At 45.6% G+C, this 27015-nt stretch overlaps 1 protein-coding gene across 2 annotated transcripts in view; it reads left to right on the plus strand.

Annotated features, from left to right (window-relative positions):
• PGAP1 (post-GPI attachment to proteins inositol deacylase 1) overlaps positions 1-27015 on the plus strand; it is a 1296519-nt gene that overhangs the window by 542175 nt on the left and 727329 nt on the right. The window lies entirely within an intron of this gene.

Genomic DNA, 27015 nt, shown 5'->3' on the forward strand with positions numbered 1-27015 from the left:
CATTGTACTTCATGATAGTTATAAATTTGAGCCATTATATTTCACCTTTATTTATGAAAAAATCCCAACTTTACCAAAAAATTTGCTTTTAAAACAGAAAGTGATACCTCATAAAATATTTATTACTTAACGTTCCCCATATGTCTACTTTATGTTGGCATCATTTTGTAAATGTCATTTTATTTTTTTGGAACGTTATAAGGCTTAGAGTTTTAGAAGCAATTCATAATTTTTTTTATAAATTTTCCAAAACCCACTTTTTAAGGACCAGTTCAGGTCTGAAGTCACTTTGTGGGGCTTACATAGTGGAAACCCCCCATAATTGACCCCGTTGTAGAAACTACACCCCTATCATTGATGATGGTAAACAACCTAGGACGGCCACTTCCGGTTTATATGGAAGAGGTATTGAAGACACTGCAGTTAAGAATCCGAAGATGACATTTCTAAATTTCACTTTTTTGGCAGATTTTCCATTTTAATCCTTTTTTTTTCTTTAACACATCGAGGGTTAACAGTCAAATAAAGCGTAATATTTATTACCCTGGTTCTGAGGTTTACAGAAACAACCCACATATGGTCGTAAACTGATGTAAGGGCACATGGAAGGCAGATTCTGCTGAAAATGTTTTTTAGATGCCATATCCCATTTGAAGATCCCTGTGACCCAATTTTGGAAACTAGGGAATAAGGTGCCAGTTTTATTGGTACTATTTTGGGGTACATATGATTTTTAATTGCTCTATATTACTTTTTTTGTGAGGCAAGGTAACCAAAAAATAACTGTTTTGGCACCATTTATATTTTTTATTTTTTGCAACATTCATCTGACAGGGTAGATCGTGCTATTTTTATAGAGCAGGTTTTTACGGATGCAATTATATCAAATATTTCTACTTTCTTTGTTTGTTTCAATTTTCATAATAAAGCATTTTTTAGCCCTTTTTTTTTTTTTTTTTTTTACAGTGTTCAACTGAGGGGTTAGGTCATGAGATATTATAGACGCTGCAATACCTAATATGAATAATAATATTGAAACAAAAAAAATTATGTTTTAAGGTCTCCATGTTTTAATAAAAACACTTTTGGTTTTTTTAACTTTTTTTTAAACTTTATTTCTGTCCCACTCTGGGACTTCAACTTTTGGGGGTCTGATCCCCTCTGCAATGCATTACAATGCATCTGTATTGTAATGCATTGCCTTCTAGTGTATTACACAGAGTAATACACTAACAGGTTGCCTAGGAGACCCAGCCTGAGGCTGGATCTCCTCGGCACCCGTAGAAGGCAGGTCCTGATGCCGTGCAAGGCATTGGGCAGCCTTTGAACAACATGAGGCTGCCTGGTCACACATTGGGTCGCCGCCACAGCAGCGTGGGGACCCAATGGGCTCCCTGACCTGTAGCAAACCCCTTCTATGTCGCAGTCAGTGCTGACCACGACATAGAAGTGGTTAATCTGCCGGGATTGCTGTAAACAGCGATGCCGGCGGATACAGCAGGGGCGCGGCTATCAGGGACTGCCGGGCCCCTTCAGTGATCGTGTGGGTGCAGCTCCTGTACCTGCCCGATCAACCCGCCGCACATGTACGGCGGAATGCGTTCTGGCACAGCTTGCCCCTTAACAGTGACGTCCACACCCTTAACAGTGATCTCCACAGTGCCCCGCCCCTTAAAAGTAACCTTCACAGCCGCCTGCCCCCTTAACTGTGGCCTCCACCTTGCCCTGCTCCCTTAATTGTGACCTCCACAGCACCCTACCCCCTTAACTGTCCTTCCACAGCACTGTTCCCCCTTACCTGTGACCTCTACTGCACCCCACCCCCTTAACCTCTTCCGGACACAGGGCGTACAGGTACGCCCTTATGTCCTGGTACTTAAGGACACAGGGCGTACCTGTACTCCCTGTGTATTTTCGATCACCGCCGCGCACAGCACAGCTGTGTGACCCTAGACCCCCCAGGGGTGCTGCCGCTTGCCCCCCCTCCCCCCCACAACTTTTTTGGGGCGCAGGCATTTTATTTTTTTGTGCGTACGCTGACTGTGGCCGGCACTCTTAGCATCCGGCCACTGTTAGTGCATCGCACACCCCACCGCTGATCAACTTCGGACGGTTGATCAGCGGTTTTGAATTTTTTTTATTTTTTTTACTTTTTCTCATTGTTTCCCCTTTTTTTAGTTAGTCTTTTTTTTTTCTGTTAGTTTTATCGATAAAGTACGCGAACACCCATGCCCCCACACACATTGAGCAGGCACCTGGGGCAAATGCGCCAGGGGGTCCTGTGATCGCAGGCGATCGCAGCAAACCACAGGTCAATTCAGACCTGCGGTTTGCTGCGTTTCCAGGTTATTCGGGTCTCTAAAGACCCGATAACCCGGAACAGGATGGTGATCGGTGGTGTGATTTTACCCCACCAATCACCATCCTGCGATCTTGAGTGGTGATGGTGACATCACTTCTCAGAATCGCCTCTGATTGGTAGGAGGGAGGGGCCGGCGGGAGATTCAAATGATAGCAGCGCTCCTCTCCTCCTTCTTTTGTGTCTTGAGCCCGAGGAGATCGGATCTGAGCCAGCATCTGTACCCCAGCACCCATCCTTGCCCCAGGACCCGATCTGTGCCCCAGCACCCCCCCTTCCCCCCATCAGGTTGGGCTAGGCAGGGAAAATAAAGGGAAAGTTAGTGGTAAAAAAAAAGTTTTCTTGCATCACCCTAAGTAGGGTGTCTGGGGTCCACAGCACCCCCATGGGTGCTGCTGCTTGCCCCCCCTCCCCCCACAACTTTTTTAGGGCGCAGGCATTTTATTTTTTTGTGCGTACGCTGACTGTGGCCGGCACTCTTAGCGTCCGGCCACTGTTAGTGCATCGCACACCCCACCGCTGATCAACTTCACACCAAATAAAGATTTATACAAACAGACACACTCCCCTATGGCCCGCCGGACGTTCTCGGCCGAGGAGGCATACGCCCAGCTTGCCTCTGACTCCGAGAGTCCCAGTGAGGATGAGGATGACCCCACTTTCCTGTTGTCATCCGCGTCCTCCTCATCATCTAGCTATGATGATGAGCCCCCAAGGCCAGGCGGAGCAAGGGGACCACCATGCTAGGGACCCTGTGGCCCACCCTAGTAGGAGCAGCTCTGGGCCAGTGCAGCCAAGATGAGGACATTTTGGGGCCTCGTGCTGCATATGGGCCTAGTCAAGAAACCTAGTGTCAGGCATTACTGGAGTGGGGACGTCCTCTACCAGGCCCCACTTTACAGTACGGCCACGAAACGCTCCCGGTTTGAGGCCATCTGGAAATATTCAGATAATGCATCATGTCCCCCCCCAAGGTGATCCTGCCTATGACCGTCTGTATAAGATACGCCCAGTCATCGATCACTTTGGGGCCAAATTTGTACAGGCCTATGTACCTGGAAGGGAGGTCGCGGTTGATGAGTCTCTCATTGCGTTCAAGGGGAGACTCATTTTCCGCCAGTATGTTCCCTCAAAGGGGGCGAGGTTTGGCGTGAAGCTGTACAAACTTTGTGAGAGTACCTCAGGGTACATTTACAAGTTTCGTGTATACGAGGGGCGAGATTCCCGTATTCAACCCCAAAAATGTCCCCCCCACTCTGGGTGTTAGCGGGAAACTTGTGTGGGACCTTATGCACCCACTGCTAGATGAGGGTTACCACCTTTACGTGAATAACTTTTATACTAGTATCCCCTTGTTCCAGTCCCTCGCTGCCAGATCCACATCCGCTTGTGGGACCGTGCGGAAAAATCAACGCGGCCTCCCTGCCCACCCTCTCCAGGTACCTATCCCCAGGGGTGAGACCCGTGCCCTTACCAGTGAAAACCTGTTGCTGGTCAGATATAAGGACAAGAGGGATGTCCTTGTACTGTCCACAATTCATGGTAACTGCATCACCCCTGTCCCTGTGCAAGGTACCGCGGCAACGGTCCTCAAGCCCGATTGTATCGTCGACTACAATCGGTATATGGGAGGAGTTGATCTCTCTGATCAAGTCCTCAAGCCATATAACGCCATGCGCAAAACCCGGGCATGGTACAAAAAAGTTGCGATCTGCTTGGTACAGGTTGCCTTGTACAACTCTTTTGTGCTGTCCCGGAGCGCTGGCAACACAGGGACATTCCTTCAGTTCTATGAGGCAGTCCTCAAGGCCCTGATCTTTTCGGACCGGGAAAGAGCAGGCCGGAGTACCTCGGGAAATGGAGGCGCCCTGATTGTTCCTGGCCAACACTTTCCAGGTGTGGTCCCCCATACTGGAAAGAACGGACGAACCCAAAAAAAGTGCAGAGTGTGTCGCACTAGGGGGATACGGAAGGACACCACTACTCACTGCGACACGTGCCCCGATCATCCGGGCCTCTGCATTGACGGTTGCTTCAGGGAGTATCACACTTCCATGGAGTACTAAATTTATCTCCCAATTTAGCCACTGACTATCTGATAAAAAAAACTGGTTCTCAGACTTGAAACACCCAAAAAAAAAAATTAAACGTAAATAATGTAAAAAAGTATACAAATTAGTTTTCACTGCATCGGTAATAATCTCCTCTATAAAAATACCCCATGATCTAACCCCCCAGATTAACACGGTCCAAAAAAACCCAGTTTTTGTCACTTACATAACAAAAAGTTTAATAGCAAGCGATCAAAAAATCATATAGCCCCCAAAATAGTGCCAATAAAACCATCCTCTCATCCCGCAAAAAATGAGCCCCTACATAAGATAATCGGCAAAAAAAAAAAAGACGTAGTTTTTAGAGATACAAAAAAAAAAAATTGTATCAAAAAGGATAATATAGTCTAAAACCGAAATAATTGTAAAAAAGTAGACTTATTAGGTATCGCCGCGTCCGTAAGAATCTCCTCTATAAAAATACCCCATGACCTAACCCCCCAGATTAACACGGTCAAAAAAAAAAAAAAAAGTGCCAAAACAGCTATTTTTGACACTTTTCCATTCCAATCAGTTTTTTCCGGTAATAAAGCAAGGGTTAACAACCAAATAAAACTTGATATTTATTACCCTGATACTGTAGTTTACAGAAACGCCACATTTGTGGTCGTAAACTGCTGTATCACTAAAAGGCAGGGCGCAAAAGGAAAGGACCGACATGGTTTCTGGAAGGCCGATTTTGATGGCCTTTTTTATTGACACCATGTCCCTTTTGAAGCCCCCCTGATACACCCCTAGAGTAGAAACTCCCTAAAAGTGACCCCATCTAATAAACTACACCCCTCAAGGTATTCAAAACTGATTTTACAAACTTTATTAACCCTTTAGGTGGTCCTCAACAGTTAATGGCAAATGGAGATGAAATTTCAGAATTTTTATTTTTGGTAACCTTACCTCACAAAAATGTAATATAGAGCAACCAAAAATCATATGTACCCTAAAAATAGTCCCAACAAAACCGCCACCTTATCCCGTAGTTTAGAAAATGGGGTCACTTTTAGGGAGTTTCTACTCCAGGGGTGCATCAGGGGGGTTGAAACAGGACACCGGTCTAGATTTTCGTCTAGGAATCCCCTTCTTCAAGAGCCATTTTCCTAGACGAAAATCCCCGAAACGCGTTGGGCTCTTTTCTTCACCAATAACCTTATGTTGAATAAAGCTATTTGGAATTTCAAGATTTCCAGAATTTGGACTGCTGTTTTTCCAGAAAAACCTTCCAAGCGAACCAGGCGCAGGAGGTAGTTGATGAGGGTGTTTTATGCTTATCCCTCATCTCTCCTCCTGGGTGAAGTGAGTAAATCTGATTTTATCCAGATTTTATATTTATATTTATTATCAGTAATTTCTCTGATTCAGGTGGCGCCATGTAAGTGGTAAAAACTTTTTTTTTTTTCCAATTTTTACATTGTCCCATCCGCCAGGATCTCCCAGCCGGACACCTTACCACTGGCAGCCTCTGTTTTCTCACCTTACAGTGTCTTTTCTCCTCTCCACTATTCCAACCCTTGGCGCCGTGCTTTATTAGTCCAGAGCTACCCATTACGGTAGCAGAGTGACTAACCCTCTCCTTTTTTTCTTCACGTCTCTGACGTACTACAGAACACCAGTGACTGTCTGTCTGCCGTCTCTAATATCATGTCCCCTCTCTATCTGAAACTAAATCTTTCAAAAACTGAACTTCTTGTGTTCTCTTCATCTACTAACCTACCTAAACCTGATATCTTCCTCTCTCCTTCACCTCCTACATCCAGTCTCTCTCCCGCTCATGTCGTCTGCACCTCAAAAGCATCTCCAGAATCCGTCCCTTTCTCACTATGGAAGCAACAAAAACTCTCATTGTTGCCCTGATCCATTCCCGCCTTAATTACTGTAACTCACTATTAATAGGTCTCCCCCTCACCAGACTCTCCCCTCTCCAATGATTTACAACTGACTTCCACCATTATCCGAACCTCTCACTCTCGGCTGCAAGACTTCTCCCGAGCTGCACCGGTTCTCTGGAACTCCCTACCCCAAGAAATCAGGTTAAAACACAACATACACCGTTTTAAGTTCTCCCTAGAAACACATCTTTTAATGTGTCCCCTTACAGTAGATACAGTGGGATGCGAAAGTTTGGGCAACCTTGTTAATCGTCAAGATTTTCCTGTATAAATCGTTGGTTGTTACGATAAAAAATGTCAGTTAAATATATCATATAGGAGACACACACAGTGATATTTGAGAAGTGAAATGAAGTTTATTGGATTTACAGAAAGTGTGCTATAATTGTTTAAACAAAATTAGGCAGGTGCATAAATTTGGGCACTGTTGTCATTTTATTGATTCCAAAACCTTTAGAACTAATTATTGGAACTCCAATTGGCTTGGTAAGCTCAGTGATCCCTGACCTACATACACAGGTGAATCCAATTATGAGAAAGAGTATTTAAGGGGGTCAGTTGTAAGTTTCCCTCCTCTTTTGATTTTCTCTGAAGAGTAGCAACATGGGGGTCTCAAAACAACTCTCAAATGACCTGAAGACAAAGATTGTTAACCATCATGGTTTAGGGGAAGGATACAGAAAGCTGTCTCAGAGATTTCAGCTGTCTGTTTCCACAGTTAGGAACATATTGAGGAAATGGAAGACCACAGGCTCAGTTCAAGTTAAGGCTGGCAGTTAAGTGGCAGACCAAGAAAAATCTCAGATAGACAGGAGCGACGAATGGTGAGAACAGTCAGAGTCAACCCACAGACCAGCACCAAAGACCTACAACATCATCTTGCTGCAGATGGAGTCCCTGTGCATCGTTCAACCATTTGGCGCACTTTACACAAGGAGATGCTGTATGCGAGAGTGATGCAGAGGAAGCCTTTTCTCCGCCCACAGCACAAAAAGTGCTGCTTGAGGTGGGCTAAAGCACATTTGGACAAGCCAGCTTCATTTTGGAATAAGGTGCTGTGGACTGATGAAACTAAAATTGAGTTATTTGCCCATAACAAGGGCGATATGCATGGAGGAAAAATAACACAGCATTCCAAGAAAAACACCTGCTACCTACAGTAAAATATTGTGGTGGTTCCATCATGCTGTGGGGCTGTGTGGCCAGTGCAGGGACTGGGAATCTTGTCAAAGTTGAGGGACGCATGGATTCTACTCAGTATCAGCAGATTCTGGAGACCAATGTCCAGGAATCAGTGACAAAGCTGAAGCTGCGCCAGGGCTGGATCTTTCAACAAGACCACGACCCTAAACACTGCTCAAAATCCACTAAGGCATTTATGCAAAGGAACAAGTACAATGTTCTGGAATAGCCATCTCAGTCCCCAGACCTGAATATAATTGAAAATCTGTGGTGTGACTTAAAGAGAGCTGTCCATGCTCGGAAGCCATCAAACCTGAATGAACTAAAGATGTTTTGTAAAGAGGAATGGTCCAAAATACCTTCAACCAGAATCCAGACTCTCATTGGAACCTACAGGAAGCGTTTAGAGGCTGTAATTTCTGCAAAAGGAGGATCTTCTAAATATTGATTTCATTTCTTTTTTGTGGTGCCCAAATTTATGCACCTGCCTAATTTTGTTTAAGCAATTAGAGCACACTTTCCATTACGCCCCATGACAGCACCTGTGAGAGATCCTCCTCCTTCCGGACAGGAAACAGGAACTTCCCAGATCTTTAAATTGGTCCCATGCCTTCCACCTTCAGTTCTTTCCTGTTTCCTGTCCAGGGACAGGAGGATTTCTTTCCAGGTCTATTTTGTGGCTGCAGGACCTCTAGGGTTAAGACGAAACCTAGTGGAGGTACCTGTCGGCGTAAGTCTCCACTAGGAGCCGCTGAGAAGCCTGGCGTCTGCATTTTCTTTTCCCTTCTTCGGAGCCATGGGGGGATGCCTGGGCTGCCTCGTGTCCCTGCCTGCCGGCGAAGTCGCGGCATGAGGGGGGAGCTGCGTCTTCCCTCTCATTGAGGCTGGCTGTGCTGGACGCGCGCGTCACACCGGAAGTGACGCGTGCGTTCCACCGGCCGGAAGGGGAGGAGCTAAAACATGGCGGGCGCTGCGCGGCCCATTTGAAAAAGGGAACGCCGGCCAGCCAGCGTGGAGGGAGTAGCAGCAGGATCGACTGGCGCAAGCGGCACCTACAGCCCTCGATTGGCCCCCTTTACACAGCATGATGATGCAGGAAGAAGGGGATGTACAACAGCGCACCGACAGACAGGAGCAGCTTTTGGAACCCAGCATGGTACTCCTGGGGGTAAGAGGGGTTAACCCCCACCATCTCCCTTTGAGGAGTTATTATTATGGTCAGGTTAAACTGATGGGATGTTTTATTAAATGCAGGCTAAAGAGGCCCCAAGGAAAGCTTCCCACAAAAGAGCTAAGGAGTGTGGAAGAGGAAGTTGGATTCATCTTACTCCAAGACATGTTGTCAGCCATGTCTGGATAAGTTAGTGGCAGAGGAGTCGCCATCTTTATTACAGAGTATCCAGAATTTAGTAAAAAATGAAGTCCGTTCGTCCGTAGAGGAGCTTAGAAAATCCCTGCCTAGCTCATCCAGGCATACGAGGGCCCAGGCGGTAGCGGAGGATACTACGGACTCCGAGTCTGAGGAGGGCGCTATTGTAGACAGATTCCTCTTCCGAGGATTTGACAGGGAAGCCGTTGTTTAGAGCTGAAGATACGGACCTATTATTGAAGGCGGTTAGATCCACGATGGAGCTGGGGGAGGAAAAGGAGTCCAGGTCTAGACCAGAGCTGATGTTTGAGAGCCTTAAGCCCAAAAAGTCTAGAGTTTTCCCCATTCAGGACTGTATCAAGGACCTGATTAAACGTGAATGGGAGAAGCCTGATAAAAAATTCTTTATCCCTAGAGCGGTCAAGAGAAAGTACCCCTTTGATGATCAGGAGGTCTCAGCTTGGCAGGAGGTACCAAGGGTAGACGCTCCTGTAGCTAAGATAAATAAGAAGTCAGCCCTCCCGTTTGAGGATCTAGGGTCCCTTAAAGATCCCATGGACAAAAGGGCTGACGCATACTTAAGGAAGAATTGGGAAGCTTCCACCTCTGCCTTTAAGCCAAATATAGCAACTACCTCGGTGGCTAGGTCATTAAAGCTCTGGTTGGAGGAATTAGAGTCTCATATAGAGAATAAGACTCCTAGGGATCAGCTGCTTGAGGCAATACCAACTATGTCCAGGGCAGTGGACTTTATTTCTGATGCCTCCACTGACGCATTGAGGCTTTCCGCTAGGGCGGCTGCTCTATCCAATTCAGCCAGAAGGTCGTTATGGTTGAAAGGGTGGAAGGGCGACGCAGCTTCAAAATCTAAGCTTTGCGCCTTACCTTGCCAAGGAGATTTTTTATTTGGATCAGCCTTAGATGACATTTTAGATAAGGCATCCGATAAGAAGAAAGGATTTCCAGCACCGTCCTTTCCTAAACAGGGGAAGCCATTTCGGAATAATGAAAGAAGGAAGGCTTTTGGGGATCCAAAGAAAAGGAGGGAGTGAAGATCTGATAAATCAAAAAGTGTCCTGTTTAAACCCAGACCTCAAACATCAAGTTCCACTCAACAATGACGCCAGACCCCAGGTGGGCGGTCGTCTTTCTTTATTTTTTCCAGCCTGGCAAAATATTACCGCAAACGCCTGGGTAAAGGATATTATAAAGGAAGGCTATCGCCTAGACTTCAAGAGACTACCACCCAGGACATTCAAAGTTACTTCTTTAAATCAAAATTCTCCAAAACAGGTGGCACTTTTGGAGGAAATAAACAACCTCCTGGGAAAGGCAGTCCTTGTCCCAGTCCCCAAGGACGAACAAGGAGAGGGTTTCTATTCAACCCTATTTCTGGTCCCCAAGCCCAAGTTCAGACTGATTATAAATTTAAAAGGTCTCAACCAGTATCTGTCCTACCAGAAATTCAGGATGGAGTCCATCTCCTCCACGGTCCTCCATCTGTTTCCCAACTGCGTGATGGCCTCAATAGACATAAAGGACGCCTACTACCACGTGTCCATCCATCCCTTGTCCCAAAAATACCTGAGGGTGGCAGTGAAGATGGGGGAATCAATCGTCCATTTACAGTTCAGAGCACTTCCTTTTGGGGTATCACAGGCGCCGAGGCTCTTCACAAAGCTGATGGCGGAGGTAATGGCAGAAGTAAGGAGGTCGGACATCATTATAGTCTCATACCTTGACGACCTTCTCTTGGTAGGGCAGTCCCCAGAGCAGTTGAAATCTCACATACAGAAGGTCCTGGGGATCCTGATGAGCCTGGGCTGGTTAATAAATTGGGACAAATCATCCCTGATTCCAACATCCAGATGCGTTTTCCTCGGCATCCTGTTAGACTCTCAGACTCAGAAATCTTATCTACCAGCAGACAAGGAGGGGATTCAGCAGAAAATCAGGTCTTTCAGCAAGGTCAAGGAAGTCCCCTTAAGAAAAGCTATGTCTATTCTGGGTCTGATGACGGCTTGTATTCCGGCTGTGAGATGGGCCCAATTCAGGTCCAGAATACTGCAACGGCTCATTCTATCCAAATGGGATGGGAGGTCGCTATCCCTGGATCACAAGATTGTGGTCCCGGGTTCAGTAACCCGGTCCCTAGCTTGGTGGCTAAAGGCTTCGAACCTCGGTCGGGGGGTAGAGTGGGTGAGACACGATCCCTTGATAATAACCACCGACGCAAGCCCTTGGGGATGGGGGGCCCATTCAGTTTTGGGGTTTTTCCAAGGTCCTTGGTCAAGAGACCAGAGTGCTCAGTCCCAAAATGCCAGGGAATTAAGAGCAGTCCTGTGTGCACTAGAGAACAGTCTCCCTTTTTTGTCCCAAAAGCATGTCAGGATCCTATCAGACAACGCCTCGGTGGTGGCTTATATAAACAAACAAGGGGGGACAAGATCCTATCAACTAATGGAGCTGGCATCCAGGATTTTCTTGTTAATACAGAGGAAAGTTCTGTCACTCTCAGCGGTGCACCTGAAAGGCTCAGAGAATCACCAGGCGGACTTTCTCAGCAGACACAGATTCAGTCAGGCGAATTGGTGTCTGAATCAGGAAGTGTTTCACCAAATACAGGCCCTATGGGGATCCCCTACGATAGATCTATTCGCCTCAGTGGAAAACAAAAAGTGCAAAAAGTTCTTTTCTCTCAGCAGGGAGGATCAGTCGATAGGCACAGATGCGCTCTCACAGTCGTGGGGGAAGGGCCTAGTCTATGCGTTTCCTCCCATTAGCCTATTGCCCAGAGTGATCCAGAAGATCAGGGGGGAGCAGGCGACGGTGATACTAATAGCACCATTCTGGCCAAGAAGAGTCTGGTTTGCTTGGTTGAGGAGACTATCAATAGCCGATCCTTGGGTGCTTCCAGAAAGACAGGACCTATTATATCAGGGCCCTCTACATCATCCGGAAGTCAAGAACCTCCACCTGACGGCTTGGATTTTGAGAGGACATTCTTCAGGTCTAGAGGCCTATCAGAACAGGTCATCGGGACTCTCCTAGCTAGTAGGAAAAAAGTCACCTCCGAAATCTATCTGAGAGTATGGAAAACCTTCCTTCGGTTTGCAGGTCCAGGCTTAGACTTGAGCTCACCCAACATCCCGTTAATTTTGAACTTTTTGCAGGAAGGCCTTAACAAAAAGCTTAAACCCAGCACTCTCAAGGTGCAGGTCTCAGCACTGAGTGTCCTGTTTGACTTTCGATTGGCTACTCATCCTTGGGTCAAAAGGTTCATTAGGGGGTCCTCTAGACTATGTCCTATAGTTAAATCTAAGTCAGCCCCCTGGGACCTTAACCTGGTTCTTTCTGCTCTTACCAAGGCTCCGTTTGAGCCTCTGGGGGACATCCCCTTAAAGATGTTATCCTATAAGACCGTATTTTTAGTGGCCATTACATCTGCCAGACGAGTAGGAGAGCTGTCCGCCTTGTCCTCTTCCCCACTATATACTCAGATTCTGGAGGATAGGATTGTTTTCAAACCAGACCCTGCATTCCTGCCCAAAGTAGTGTCTGTATTCCATAAGTCTCAGGAGATAGTTCTCCCTTCCTTTTGTCAGGACCCAAAGAATGAGGGAGAAAGATCCTTTCATACTTTAGACGTTAGAAGGTGTGTCTGTGCGTATTTAGAGTCTACAAAGGACTTTAGAAAGACCCCGCAACTCTTTGTTCAATGTCAGGGTCAGAACAGGGGCTCAAAGGTTACAAGCCGTACCTTAGCCAGATGGATCAAGAGAGCGATAGGTTTGGAATATTCAATATCAGAGTGTCAGGTCCCTTCAGATTTTTCAGCCCATTCTACCAGGGCAGTAGCCTCTTCCTGGGCAGAAAAAGGGTGTGCTACCATAGAACAGATCTGTAGGGCTGCAACGTGGAGTTCCCCCTCTACGTTTTACAAGCACTACAGGTTGGACCTTTGATCTGTGCAGGATATGTCTTTTGGGAGAAAGGTGCTGCAGGCTGTAGTCCCTCCCTAATAGTTATCTAGTCTAGTCTCTCACAGGTGCTGTCATGGGGCGTAATGGAAATACTTCAATTACTCTTACCGGTAATATGTTTTCCATGAGCCCATGACAGCACCTACATAATTCCCTCCCTTAAATAAAATTAAAAAGAAAAAGAGAGAAATTTACTCTTTAGTATGGTGCCAAAGAAGAGATATGCCTGGCATATATTTGGTGCAGAGTTTTTTTCTATTATGTTTTCTCGCCTATGTTGTTAGTTTTCACTATAGGTGCGTTGCTGGTCCCAGGAATCTTGTCAAATACTGAAGGTGGAAGGCATGGGACCAATTTAAAGATCTGGGAAGTTCCTGTTTCCTGTCCGGAAGGAGGAGGATCTCTCACAGGTGCTGTCATGGGCTCATGGAAAACATATTACCGGTAAGAGTAATTGAAGTATTTCTGTAAATCCAATAAACTTCATTTCACTTCTCAAATATCACTGTGTGTGTCTCATATATGATATATTTAACTGACATTTTTTTTATCGTAACAACCAACGATTTATACAGGAAAATCATGACGATTAACAAGGTTGTCCAAACTTTCGCATTCCCACTGTATGTCCAAATATGTGCCTCCTTCACAGTAGTTATGCCCAGATATGTGCCCCCTCACAGTAGTTTTGACCTGATATGAGCCCCCTCACAGTATTTATGCCCAGAAATGTGCCCACTCACAGTAACTTTGCCCTGATATATGCCCCCTAACAGTAGTTGTACAAACATATATGCCCCCTCACAGTAGTTATGCAGACATATATGCCCCCTCACAGTAGTTATGCAGACATATATGCCCCCTCACAGTAATATGCCCAGGTATGTGTCCCCTTACAGTAACATGCCCAAATATATGCCCCCTCACATTAATATGTCCATTTATGTGACCCCTCACAGTATTAATGATTATTTACAGATGGTCACTGGGACCAGTAGTTGTCTCTAGGTTTACATGTGTTAGTTTTACCTATGTGTAAAATATAACGTTTATTTCTTTATCACTAAAATATTACTACCTATAACTGAAATTATCAGCTGTGTCTAGAATGAGTTAATCGCTTGTTATGGCCCTGTTCATTCGCAGTGGGGCTAAGAGGCTCTCATAAATTTCTACCTAACAGGCTCCTCTCTTTCCCTACGGTAACTGCCGTTCTAGTATGTGCTCACACTGTTTGTCTCACAGTGCGCTGCAACTGGGAGTCTGTAGGTTCCCTCTTATCGCACCCTATCTGCTCATTCAGGCTGCATGGTCATTGCTTATTCAAGACACTCGCTGTTTAAAACTCCATATAACATTCACGCTCTGCCCCCCGACATGTTTCGCCAAACACTTGGCGTCCTCAGGGGTTTGGGCAGTCTGCTGGTGAAAGGGGCAGGACCCAAGCTTTTAAAACCTCCCTCTAACGACGTCACAGTATCGTTGGCTACTGTGTGTCTATTTTGTTTGCTCATCAGCCTATCGGGGATTACTTCTTAGGGTTTCTGCCTTCTAATCACTCCCATACATGCTCTTGTCCAATCAATGCGCACCTTTTCATTGCGCATGCGTCAGAACTTGTAATCATTCTAATCGTGCGTCTTCCAGTGCGCATGTCAGCGAGATTGCTTCTTCACTGTGCATGCGTGCACTGTTAGTATTTAGAGTAGTTGTTTTCCACTGCGCATGCGCCCACTCTTAAGAGACATTCTCTGCAGTGTCTTACTACTGCTCATGCGCAGGAACTTTTATACATTTTAGCCCTTTTCTCTTCTACTGTGCATGTCGGCGCAGTTATCCACTGGAGTTAATTTTTTTACCTTTTGCGCATGTGTCCAGTGTTAGCGCATTCTGCGGTGGACTTTTCTTTATTGCGCTTATGTTGGACATTAGAACTAGAAGTGTTTCTCGGCATTCTTCCCCCTAGGTGTGCCCTCAATTTTCTCAAGAAGTCCATCCAATCCTTGCGCTTGCTTATTCGCCTTATAACTCGTTGGTAAGTGTAACGGATCTCCTAGCACCCCGACCGGGTATCTCCGTTGATGGATGCTCCCAGTGCTTCCCGAGCACTCCGCTCTACACCAAAACCACCACAGGAGCCAGGAACAGGAACAGCTCTTACAATAGCTAGAAGTAATAGCCAGGGGAGTATACACATATAGCAATCCCCACACACATGAGACGAGGCTCTATGTTGAATGTAAAACAGGAACTCTTTAATGGGTTATTTTTCAGCCTTTTATGCAGGTCTCCCAGCAAGGGACACTCCCCCTGGGGCCCTTGTAGAAGACTGTGACAGTTTATATTTTAGCCAATCACATGAATTTACAGTATTGAAACCTTCCCAGCAATTGTACACAAAACCCCCCTTCCCTCTGGCTGTAACGCAATCAACAAAATACAATGAGCATTGTCTTTGACACAATTAACTAACACACTGGCATTGTCTGAGACGCAATTAACTAACACACTGGCATTGTCTGAGACACAATCAACAAAATACAATTACCAATAACACAAAGGCTACAACCCACATAGAATCCTCCCCTCTGCCTGTGATATAATCATGGTACTTCATGGTTAACATAATCAGAGGACATTGTGTTTTCTTATCTATCTCTGCAGTAAATTTGAGGCCTAGTGCATTATTATTGAGTTTCTCAACAAATTTACTGCAGAGATAGATAAGAAAACACTGAACTTTTTAGACCTTACGATTGTCCTGGAAAATGATGGCAGTGTCAAAACAACTATATACAAAAAACCTACCTCAACAAATAGCCTACTCCATTGGGAGAGCCACCATCCAACTACATTGAAAAAAGGCATCATAATGGGGCAATACCTCCGAGCAAAGCGGAATTGCTCCACAACCGAAGGATTTTAGGATGAATGCAAGCTACTATATGACAGGTTCCTGTCTAGAGGTTTCCCCAAAAAAATATTTGCACCGAGCGTACAATAGGGCCAAAAAGAGCAATAGGACCACCTTACTCTCAAATAATAAACCACAACCAGCAAATAACAGTGAAAAAATAGTACGGTGCATAGGGAACTTTGATGGGCAACATGAGAAGATCCGTAATATACTCAGACGGCATTGGCATATAGTATTAGCGGCTGAAGAGATAAAAGAAATCATCTCCCCAAACCCAGCCATTACATATAGAAGGGGGCAGAATATAAAAGAAAAACTAGTACACAGTCACTTCAAACGCAATGAGAAGCAAGATAAACACACATGGTTGAGTATAAAGGGGTAATTTCCCTGTGGTGATTACATATTCTATCTACATAATAATACAATTACTAAACAACAAGGCGGCAAACCAGCTTAAGGCCTCATGCACACGACCGTTTTTTTTTGCGGTCCGCAAAAACGGGTTCCGTTTTTCCGTGACCGTTTTTTCGTCCGTGGGTCTTCCTTGATTTTTGGAGGATCCACGGACATGAAAAAAAAGTCATTTTGGTGTCTGCCTGGCCGTGCGGAGCCAAACGGATCCGCCCTGACTCACAATGCAAGTCAATGTGGACGGATCCGTTTGACGTTGACACAATATGGTGCAATTGCAAACGGATCCGTCCCCCATTGACTTTCAATGTAAAGTCAGGAGTTAATATACCATAGGATCAGAGTTTTCTCCAATCCGATGGTATATTTTAACTTGAAGCGTCCCCATCACCATGGGAACTCCTCTATGTTAGAATCAGGGCCGGTGCAAGGATTTTTACCACCATAGGCAAGATAAAAATTGCCGCCCCCCCCCCCTCCCTTATCAGACATCACATATGTTCCACCCCTTTCTCAGCTTTTAAATTAAAAGAACTGCTATGCTTCCCTTACGGTTAATCAAGCTTCTTGTAGCTGTCTCTTTTTGCGGAACGGAATTGAGGACCCATACATTTCTATGGGGCCGCACGACATGCGGCTCCGGATCCGCAATTCCGATCCTGAAAAAAATAGAACATGTCCTATTCTTGTCCGCAATAGTGGACAAGAATAGGCATATTCTCTTAGTGCCGGCAATGTGCGGTCCGCAAAATGCGGAACGCACATTGCCACTGTCCGTGTTTTGTGGATCCGCAAAACACACACGGATGTGTGAATGGACCCTAAATGTGAGGTAAATTAGTTTCCAATGTAGTATTAATAACTAAACAATTACATAATAAACATATTGCATTGTCTACTTACCACCAGGACAATAAGATGATCTGGTCTCTGGCTGCAGTCTGGCTCTGGGGACTCCCTTGTCACTCTCTTCTCCCCCCCTCCCTTGTCACTCTCTTCTCCCCCCTCTCCCTTGTCACTCTCTTCTCCCCCCTCTCCCTTGTCACTCTCTTCTACCCCCCAACTCCCTTGTCACTCTCTTCTCCCCCCCACTCCCTTGTCACTCTCTTCTCCCCCCTCCCTCCCTTGTCACTCTCTTCTCCCCCCTCCCTCCCTTGTCACTCTCATTCTACCCCCCACCCTTGTCACTCTCATTCTACCCCCCCTGTCACTCTCATTCTACCCCCCCCTCCCTTTTCACTCTCATTCTACCCCCTCCTCCCTTGTCACTCTCATTCCCCCCTCCCTTGTCGCTCTCATTCTACCACCTCCCTTGTCAATCTCATTCTACCCCCCCCTTGTCACTCATTCTACCCCCCCCTCCCTTGTCACTCTCATTTCCTCCCCCCCTTGTCACTCTCATTTCCATTCCCCCCCCTTGTCACTCTCATTTCCATTCCCCCCCTTGTCACTCTCCTTTCCATTCCCCCCCCTGTCACCTCTAATGTAGCGTGGCCGAGCTCTGTTCGATCCGCGGTACAGGAGCAATTGTTTCCTGTACCCGGCCGGACTGAAAAGAAGTGCACACTAAGTGAGCACTTCCTGTCAGTCCGGCCGGGTACAGGAAACAAAAGCTCCTGTACCGCGGAGCCACGCTACATTAACAGCACAGAGCAGACACAGCAGGCGCAGGTAGGCTGCGTAGAACTGAGCCGGCGGCCGGAGATTCTTTAGATTAGGAGGCGCAGCATGAGGGGCGCCGCCGGCCGAACTTTTATAACCAACTTTTTTTTTTTTTTTTTTTTTTTTTACACCACACCGCAACGGGCGCCCCCTGCTAAATGGCGCCCTAGGCGACTTCCTAAGTCGCCTTACTGGTGGCGCGGGCCCTGGTTAGAATATACCATCGGATTTGAGTTACATCGTGAAACTCAGATCCGACAGTATATTCTAACACAGAGGCGTTACAATAGTGATGGGGACACTTCAAGTTAGAATATACTACGAACTGTGTACATGACTGCCCTCTGCTGCCTGGCAGCACCCGATCTCTTACAGGGGGCTGTGATCAGCACAATTAACCCCTCAGGTGCCACACCTGAAGGGGTTAATTGTGAGGATCATAGCCCCCCTGTAAGAGATCAGGGGCTGCCAGGCAGCAGGGGGCACACCCCCTTCCTCCCCAGTTTGAATATCATTGGTGGCCAGTGTGCGCCCCCCCCCCCTCCCTCCCTCTATTGTATTATCATTGGTGGCCAGTGTGTGGCCCCCCTGGCCCCCCTCCCTCCCTCTATTGTATTATCATTGGTGGCCAGTGTGCAGCCTCCCCTCTCTCCCCCCCCCCTCCCCGATCATTGGTGGCAGCGGAGAGTTCCGATCGGAGTCCCAGTTTAATCGCTGGGGCTCCGATCGGTAACCATGGCAACCAGGACGCTACTGCAGTCCTGGTTGCCATGGTTACCTAGCAATATTAGAAGCATCATACTTACCTGCTGCGCTGTCTGTGACCGGCCGGGAGCTCCTCCTACTGGTAAGTGACAGGTCTGTGCGGCGCATTGCTTAATGATCTGTCACTTACCAGTAGGAGGAGCTCCCGGCCGGTCACAGACAGCGCAGCAGGTAAGCCACCTCCTCAGACGAGCTCCACTCCGCCCTTCGTTCTCCACCTCTGCTCACAGGACGCGGGTTAACCCTTTCAGCACTCTAATTAGTAAAAGCAGTTTGTTTGTTCAATAGAGGAAGGGGGGTCGGGGGGGCCGCACACTGGCCACCAATGATATTAATACAATAGAGGGGAGGGGGGGCGGGGGGGGCGCACACTGGCCACCAATGATATTAATACAATAGAGGGGGGGTCGGGGGGGGGCGCACACTGGCCACCAATGATATTAATACAATAGAGGGAGGGAGGCGGGGCCGCACTGGCCACCAATGATATTAATACAATAGAGGGAGGGGGGGCTGGGGGAGGCCTGACTGGCCACCAATGATATTAATACAATAGAGAGAGGGGGGGCTGGGGGAGGCCGCACTGGCCACCAATGAAATTAAAACTGGGGAGGGAGGGGGGTGTGCCCCCTGCTGCCTGGCAGCCCCTGATCTCTTACAGGGGGCTATGATACGCACAATTAACCCCTTCAGGTGCAGCACCTGAGGGGTTAATTGTGCGGATCACAGACCCTTGAAGAGATCGGGTGCTGCCAGGCAGCAGGGGGCAGTCATGTACACAGTTTGTAGTATATTCTAACTAGAAGCGTCCCCATCACTATGGGAACGCCTCTGTGTTAGAATATACTGTCGGATTTGAGTTTTCACGAAGTGAAAACTCAGCTCTGAAAAAGCTTTTACAGTCAGGTCCATAAATATTGGGACATCGACACAATTCTAACATTTTTGGCTATATACACCATCACAATGGATTTTAAATGAAACGAACAAGATGTGGTTTAACTGCAGACTGTCAGCTTTAATTTGAGGGTATTTACATCCAAATCAGGTGACCGGTGTAGGAATTACAACAGTTTTCATACTTGCCTCCCACGTGTTAAGGGACTAAAAGTAATGGGACAATTGACTTCTCAGCTGTTCCATGGCCAGGTGTCTGTTATTCCCTCATTATTCCAATTCCAATGAGCAGATAAAATGTCCAGAGTTAATTTTAAGTGTGCTATTTGCATTTGGAATCTGTTGCTGTCAACTCTCAAGATGATATCCAAAGAGCTGTCACTATCAGTGATGCAAGCCATCATTAGGCTGAAAAAAAAAAAAAACAAACCCATCAGAGAGATAGCAAAAACATTAGGCATGGCCAAAACAACTGTTTGGAATATTCTTAAAAATAAGGAACGCATCGGTGAGCTCAGCAACACCAAAAGACCCAGAAGACTACGAAAAACAACTGTGGTGGATGAACAAAGAATTCTTTCCCTGGTGAAGAAAACACCCTTTACAACAGTTGGCCAGATCAAGAACACTCTCCAGGAGATAGGTGTAAGTGTGTCAAAGTCAACAATCAAGAGAAGACTTCACCAGAGTGAATACAGAGGGTTCACCACAAGATGTAAACCATTGGTGAGCCTCAAAAACAGGAATGCCAGATTAGAGTTTGCCAAATGACATCTAAAAAAGCCTTCACAGTTCTGGAACAACATCCTATGGAGAGATGAGACCAAGATCAACTTGTACCAGAGTGATAGGAAGAGAAGAGTATGGAGAAGGAAAGGAACTGCTCATGATCCTAAGCATACCACCTCATCAGTGAAGCATGGTGGTGGTAGTGTAATGGCGTGGGGATGTATGGCTGCCAATGGAACTGGTTCTCTTGTATTTATTGATGATGTGACTGCTGACAAAAGCAGCAGGATGAATTCTGAAGTCTTTCAGGCAATATTATCTGCTCATATTCAGCCAAATGCTTCAGAACTCATTGGACGGCGCTTCACAGTGCAGATGGACAATGACCCAAAGCATACTGCAAAAGCAACCAAAGAGTTTTTTAAGTGAAAGAAGTGGAATGTTATGTAATGGCCAAGTCAGTCACCTGACCTGAATCCGGTTGAGCATGCCTTTCACTTGCTGAAGACAAAACTGAAGGGAAAATGCCCCAAGAACAAGCAGGAACTGAAGACAGTTGCAGTAGAGGCCTGGCAGAGCATCACCAGGGATGAAACCCAGCGTCTGGTGATGTCTATGCGTTCTAGACTTCAGGCTGTAAGTGACTGCAAAGGATTTGCAACCAAGTATTAAGAAGTGAAAGTTTGATTTCTGATTATTATTATGTCCCATTACTTTTGGTCTCTTAACAAGTGGGAGGCACATATGCAAACTGTTGTAATTCCTACACTGTTCACCTGATTTGGAAGTAAATGCCCTCAAATTAAAGTTGACGGTCTGCAGTTAAATCACATCTTGTTTGTTTCATTTTAAATCCATTGTAGTGTTGTATAGAGCCAAAAATGTTAGAATTGTGTCGATGTCCCAATATTTATGGACCTGACTGTATGCAGACGGATCTTCGGATCCGTCTGTATGAAAGTAGCCTACGGATCACGGACACGGATGCTAATCTTGTGTGCATCCGTGTTTTTTCACGGACCCATTGACTTGAATGGGTCCGTGAACCGTTGTTTGTCAAAAAAATAGGACATGATACAAATTTTGGACGGACAGGATACACGGATCACGGAGGCGGATGACAAACGGTGCATTTTTCCGAGTTTTCAACGGACCCATTGAAAGTCAATGGGTCCGCAGAAAATCACGGAAAACGGAACAACGGCCATGGGTGCACACAACGGTCGTGTGCATGAGGCCTAATACAAGGAGTGCAGAATTATTAGGCAAGTTGTATTTGTGAGGATTAATTTTATTATTGAACAAGAACCATGTTCTCAATGAACCCAAAAAACTCATTAATATCAAAGCTGAATATTTTTGGAAGTAGTTTTTAGTTTGTTTTTAGTTTTAGCTATTTTAGGGGGATATCTGTGTGTGCAGGTGACTATTACTGTGCATAATTCTTAGGCAACTTAACAAAAAACAAATATATACCCATTTCAATTATTTATTTTTACCAGTGAAACCAATATAACATCTCAACATTCACAAATATACATTTCTGACATTCAAAAACAAAACAAAAACAAATCAGTGACCAATATAGCCACCTTTCTTTGCAAGGACACTCAAAAGCCTGCCATCCATGGATTCTGTCAGTGATCTGTTCACCATCAACATTGCGTGCAGCAGCAACCACAGCCTCCCAGACACTGTTCAGAGAGGTGTACTGTTTTCCCTCCATGTAAATGTAAATCTCACATTTGATGATGGACCACAGGTTCTCAATGGGGTTCAGATCAGGTGAACAAGGAGGCCATGTCATTCGATTTTCTTCTTTTATACCCTTTCTTGCCAGCCACGCTGTGGAGTACTTGGACGCGTGTGATGGAGCATTGTCCTGCATGAAAATCATGTTTTTCTTGAAGGATGCAGACTTCTTCCTGTACCACTGCTTGAAGAAGGTGTCTTCCAGAAACTGGCAGTAGGACTGGGAGTTGAGCTTGACTCCATCCTCAACCCGAAAAGGCCCCACAAGCTCATCTTTGATGATACCAGCCCAAACCAGTACTCCACCTCCACCTTGCTGGCGTCTGAGTCGGACTGGAGCTCTCTGCCCTTTACCAGTCCAGCCACGGGCCCATCCATCTGGCCCATCAAGACTCACTCTCATTTCATCAGTCCATAAAACCTTAGAAAAATCAGTCTTGAGATATTTCTTGGCCCAGTCTTGACGTTTCAGCTTGTGTGTCTTGTTCAGTGGTGGTCGTCTTTCAGCCTTTCTTACCTTGGCCATGTCTCTGAGTATTGCACACCTTGTGCTTTTGGGCACTCCAGTGATGTTGCAGCTCTGAAATATGGCCAAACTGGTGGCAAGTGGCATCTTGGCAGCTGCACGCTTGACTTTTCTCAGTTCATGGGCAGTTATTTTGCGCCTTGGTTTTTCCACACGCTTCTTGCGACCCTGTTGACTATTTTGAATGAAACGCTTGATTGTTCGATGATCACGCTTCAGAAGCTTTGCAATTTTAAGAGTGCTGCATCCCTCTGCAAGATATCTCACTATTTTTGACTTTTCTGAGCCTGTCAAGTCCTTCTTTTGACCCATTTTGCCAAAGGAAAGGAAGTTGCCTAATAATTATGCACACCTAATATAGGGTGTTGATGTCATTAGACCACACCCCTTCTCATTACAGAGATGCACATCACCTAATATGCTTAATTGGTAGTAGGCTTTCGAGCCTATACAGCTTGGAGTAAGACAACATGCATAAAGAGGATGATGTGGTCAAAATACTCATTTGCCTAATAATTCTGCATGCAGTGTAAAGATACAAAAAAGTATAATACCTCCCAGGAGACAAATAACAATAATTCCAAGATAAGATCCAAACGAAAGCGCAACCCTGTAATGCAAGCAAGGGATTAATAAAACAATTCATGTCTAGCCTAGTACATCCATGAGAAACAACCCATCCTGTGATAATAAATATTTAATGCAAGCGCAAGTGAACGACATGCACTAGATTAAAAGGACTGAGTGAGTACAGCAAATACACAAGGCCGGCGACATGCGCAGTTCGTAAAGACATAAATATCAAAAGTGCTAAGACAGAATATACGCGGCAGTGATGGATAGAATTAATTATAGGATGTGTACCTCTATAGGTACTACAATTTATTAATAATAAAAAAATCCCCAGCAATAGCGCATTAGTAATAAATCATAAGAAAAGATCCTAAATGCGAATACATGCGCAATAAGCGAATTTAGATCTGGACAATTTCATGTACAATGACTGGTACATGAGTAACATGTAATTCCGCTAATAGGCGCAGTGAAAGAAGCCCAAAAAAGAGCCTAAGTGTGGGCGCGTGCACAGAGAAATCAAGTGAATGCACTAAGTCGGGCTAAAGAAATGGAAATAGTGAATCACTATATATACATACTTACCAACGAGTTATAAGGCGAATAAGCAAGCGCAAGGATTGGATGGACTTCTTTAGAAAATCGAGGACACGCCTAGGGGGAAGAATGCCGAGAAACACTTCTAGTTCTAGTGGAGAAACAATCTCGCACCGCACATAAGTCCGCTGACATGCGCACTGGAAGACGCACGATTAGAATGATTACAAGTTCTGACGCATGCGCAATGAAAAGGTGCACATTAATTGGACAAGAGCATGTATGGGAGTGATTAGAAGGCAGAAACCCTAAGAAGTGATCCCTGATAGGCTGATGAGCAAACATAGCAACAAAAGAGACACACAGTAGCCAACGATACTGTGACGTTGTTAGAGGGAGGTTTTAAAAGCTTGGGTCCCGCCCCTTTCACCAACAGACTGCCCAAACCCCTGAGGACACCAAGTGTTTGGCAAAACTTGTCGGGGGGCAGAGCGTGAATGTTATATGGAGTTTTAAACAGCGAGTGTCTTGAATAAGCAATGACCATGCAGCCTGAATGAGCAGATCGGGTGCGATAAGAGGGAACCTACAGACTCCCAGTTGCAGCACACTGTGAGACAAACAGTATGAGCACATACTAGAACGGCAGTTACCGTAGGGAAAGAGAGGAGCCTGTTAGGTAGAAATTTATGAGAGCCTATTAGCCCCTCTGCGAATGAACAGGGCAATAACAAGCGATTAACTCATTCTAGGCACAGCTGATAATTTTAATAAGTCAGTTATAGGTAGTGATATTTTAGTGATAAAGAAATAAACGTTATATTTTACACATAGGTAAAACTAACACATGTAAAAACCTAGAGACAACTACTAGTCCCAGTGACCCATGGAGATGCTAGTCTGTGTAGGAGGAGCACAGCTGACTTCTGGCCAGCCCCACCCCTTGTACAGACAGCGGACAGCTCTCTGCTTTATCATTACAGGCGACTGTCTCTGCATCCTATGGAAGCAGAAACAGCAGCCTGAGAGCGGAACATGCCTCCCCTGTCCCGTGAGCATTGGACAGCCACTAAAATCCGGGACTGTCCCACCAGACCCCAGACGCTTGGGAGGTATGTATGGAGTGCTATACACTGTGGAGTGCTATACAGTATGCTGTGGGGTGCTGTATATTGTGGGGTGCTTTATACTATGGAGTTCTATACAGCATACTGTGGGATGCTATTCTGGATACTCTGAGGTGCTGACTGTGTACTGTGGGGTGCTTTACTGAATACTGTGGTGTTCTATATACTATGGGGTGCTAAATATTGTTGTGTGCTATAATGAATACTGGGGGGTGCTGTACTGCATCCTGTTGGGTGCAGTACACTGTGAGGTGACAACTCGAAAGATACTTATCGATCACAGCTACATAGTCAGATTATTCCAATTGAAAATAACCGACATTGCAGTGGATTAAGTCAAAGCTATTAGTTCTGGACGATTATATATTCTACAGAGTACTACAACTATTTTAACTACGCATTTTTAATACATTGTATGGAACTTTGAATTGACTCACCAGTAACTTTGATAAAGATATATAGATAATACATATTTTTATTTATTTTTGGATGATAAATGCATGTCTGTCTCATTTGAATTTTATCTGATTATTTTCATTCGATATTTCACTCGATTTTTATGTGACTACTATATATTTCAATACTGCATTTTTTACCCTCTTCTAAGTCTGTTATTTATGGTCATAATTTATGCTAATTGGTTATATTTGTTATGTCGTATACTAATTGATTATATTTATTATATTTGTCATATTTTTTTGACTACCGTTTATTTCTATTATCTACTAAATTTTAATAATTTCAATAAATGTGTTATATATGTGTGAAATACAGATGGTGAGTGCCTGCTGATTAATATACAATTGTTCAATTCAAGAGATTAGGTGAATCGCTTACAGCCAGGGCCGGTGCAAGGATTTTTGCCGCCCTAAGCAAAGATCCATTTTGCTGCCCCCTCATGTCACTCACTCACTGACACACACACACACACACACACACTGACAGACACGCACTCAGACACTCACTGAATGATGTACACAGAAACTCACTGACAGACAGACATTCACTCAGAGACTCACTGAATGACGTACACATACACTCACTGACAGACACACATACACTCACTGAATGACGTACACAGAAACTCACTGACAGACATACTCACTGACAGACACACATACACTCACTGATAGACAGACACACACTCACTCACTGACAGACACTCACTGACAGACATACACCTACCCACTGAAACACACACACAAACTCACTGACAGACACTCACTCACTGGCAGACAAACACACACATATACTCACTGACAAACATACACATACTCACTGACAAACACTAAGACACTTACTAACCGACAGACATCCACACTCACTGACATACACACACAGACACATATATATTTACTGACAGAAAGACAGACATACATACACTCACTCACTGACATAAATACACAGGCAGACACTCACTCAGTCAAACACTTAAACACTCACCTCCCTGGGGTCCAGTGTGGTGCAGCTCCTCAGTCCTCCAGCGCGCCGTTTAGTATGCCGGGGCCGGAATGACGTCATATTCCAGCATCACAGAGGGCGCACAAAGGAAGGAGTGGGGAGCTGCTAGAATAGCCTCCCTTGCCGCCCGCCTCCTCTCCTCCGGTAATTTACTGGCAGAGCAGGCACCTGCCATCAGGGTAAGCAGATGCCTGCTCTGCCATATTTAAGAAGGACCTCCACGACCTGGCCCCCCTGTAACGGCGCTGGGGGCGGCTCAAGAGCCGCTCACCCAGGGCTGCAGCCCCAGTAAGGGGGAGCCCACCAGGGCGCCCCCAGCAGGCTAGCGCCCTAGGCGAATGCCTAGTTCGCCTATATGGTTGCACCTGCCCTGCTTACAGCAGGGCACCATTACCAGTGTGACAAGCAAGGTGAGCCACTATATTCCACACAATTCCAGTATTTACTAAATTAAAGGTCCTCTGACCACTAAACACCCAGCAAACTATCGTAGTGTATTATTCTGTGTGTTCACTCCTGCAGGAGGAATTGTGGTTCTGTGCACTGTCACCGGTAGTCCATCTTCTTTATCAATAATAAATAGTGTCAGCACTAACGATAGCTGTCTTCTAAAATTGCTTCATACTCTGACCCCAAAATGTTTTGCCAGATCCTTGGCGTCCTTAGGTGTATATGGGCAATTACACTATGTATGTGGCATAGTTTTCTTTAGTATATACAGTATATCTGAGTATATATGTGTGTATGTCCGCTAAAGGAATCTACACC

This window comes from Bufo bufo, chromosome 7 (genome assembly GCF_905171765.1).
Source record: "Bufo bufo chromosome 7, aBufBuf1.1, whole genome shotgun sequence".
Classification (NCBI taxonomy): domain Eukaryota; kingdom Metazoa; phylum Chordata; class Amphibia; order Anura; family Bufonidae; genus Bufo; species Bufo bufo.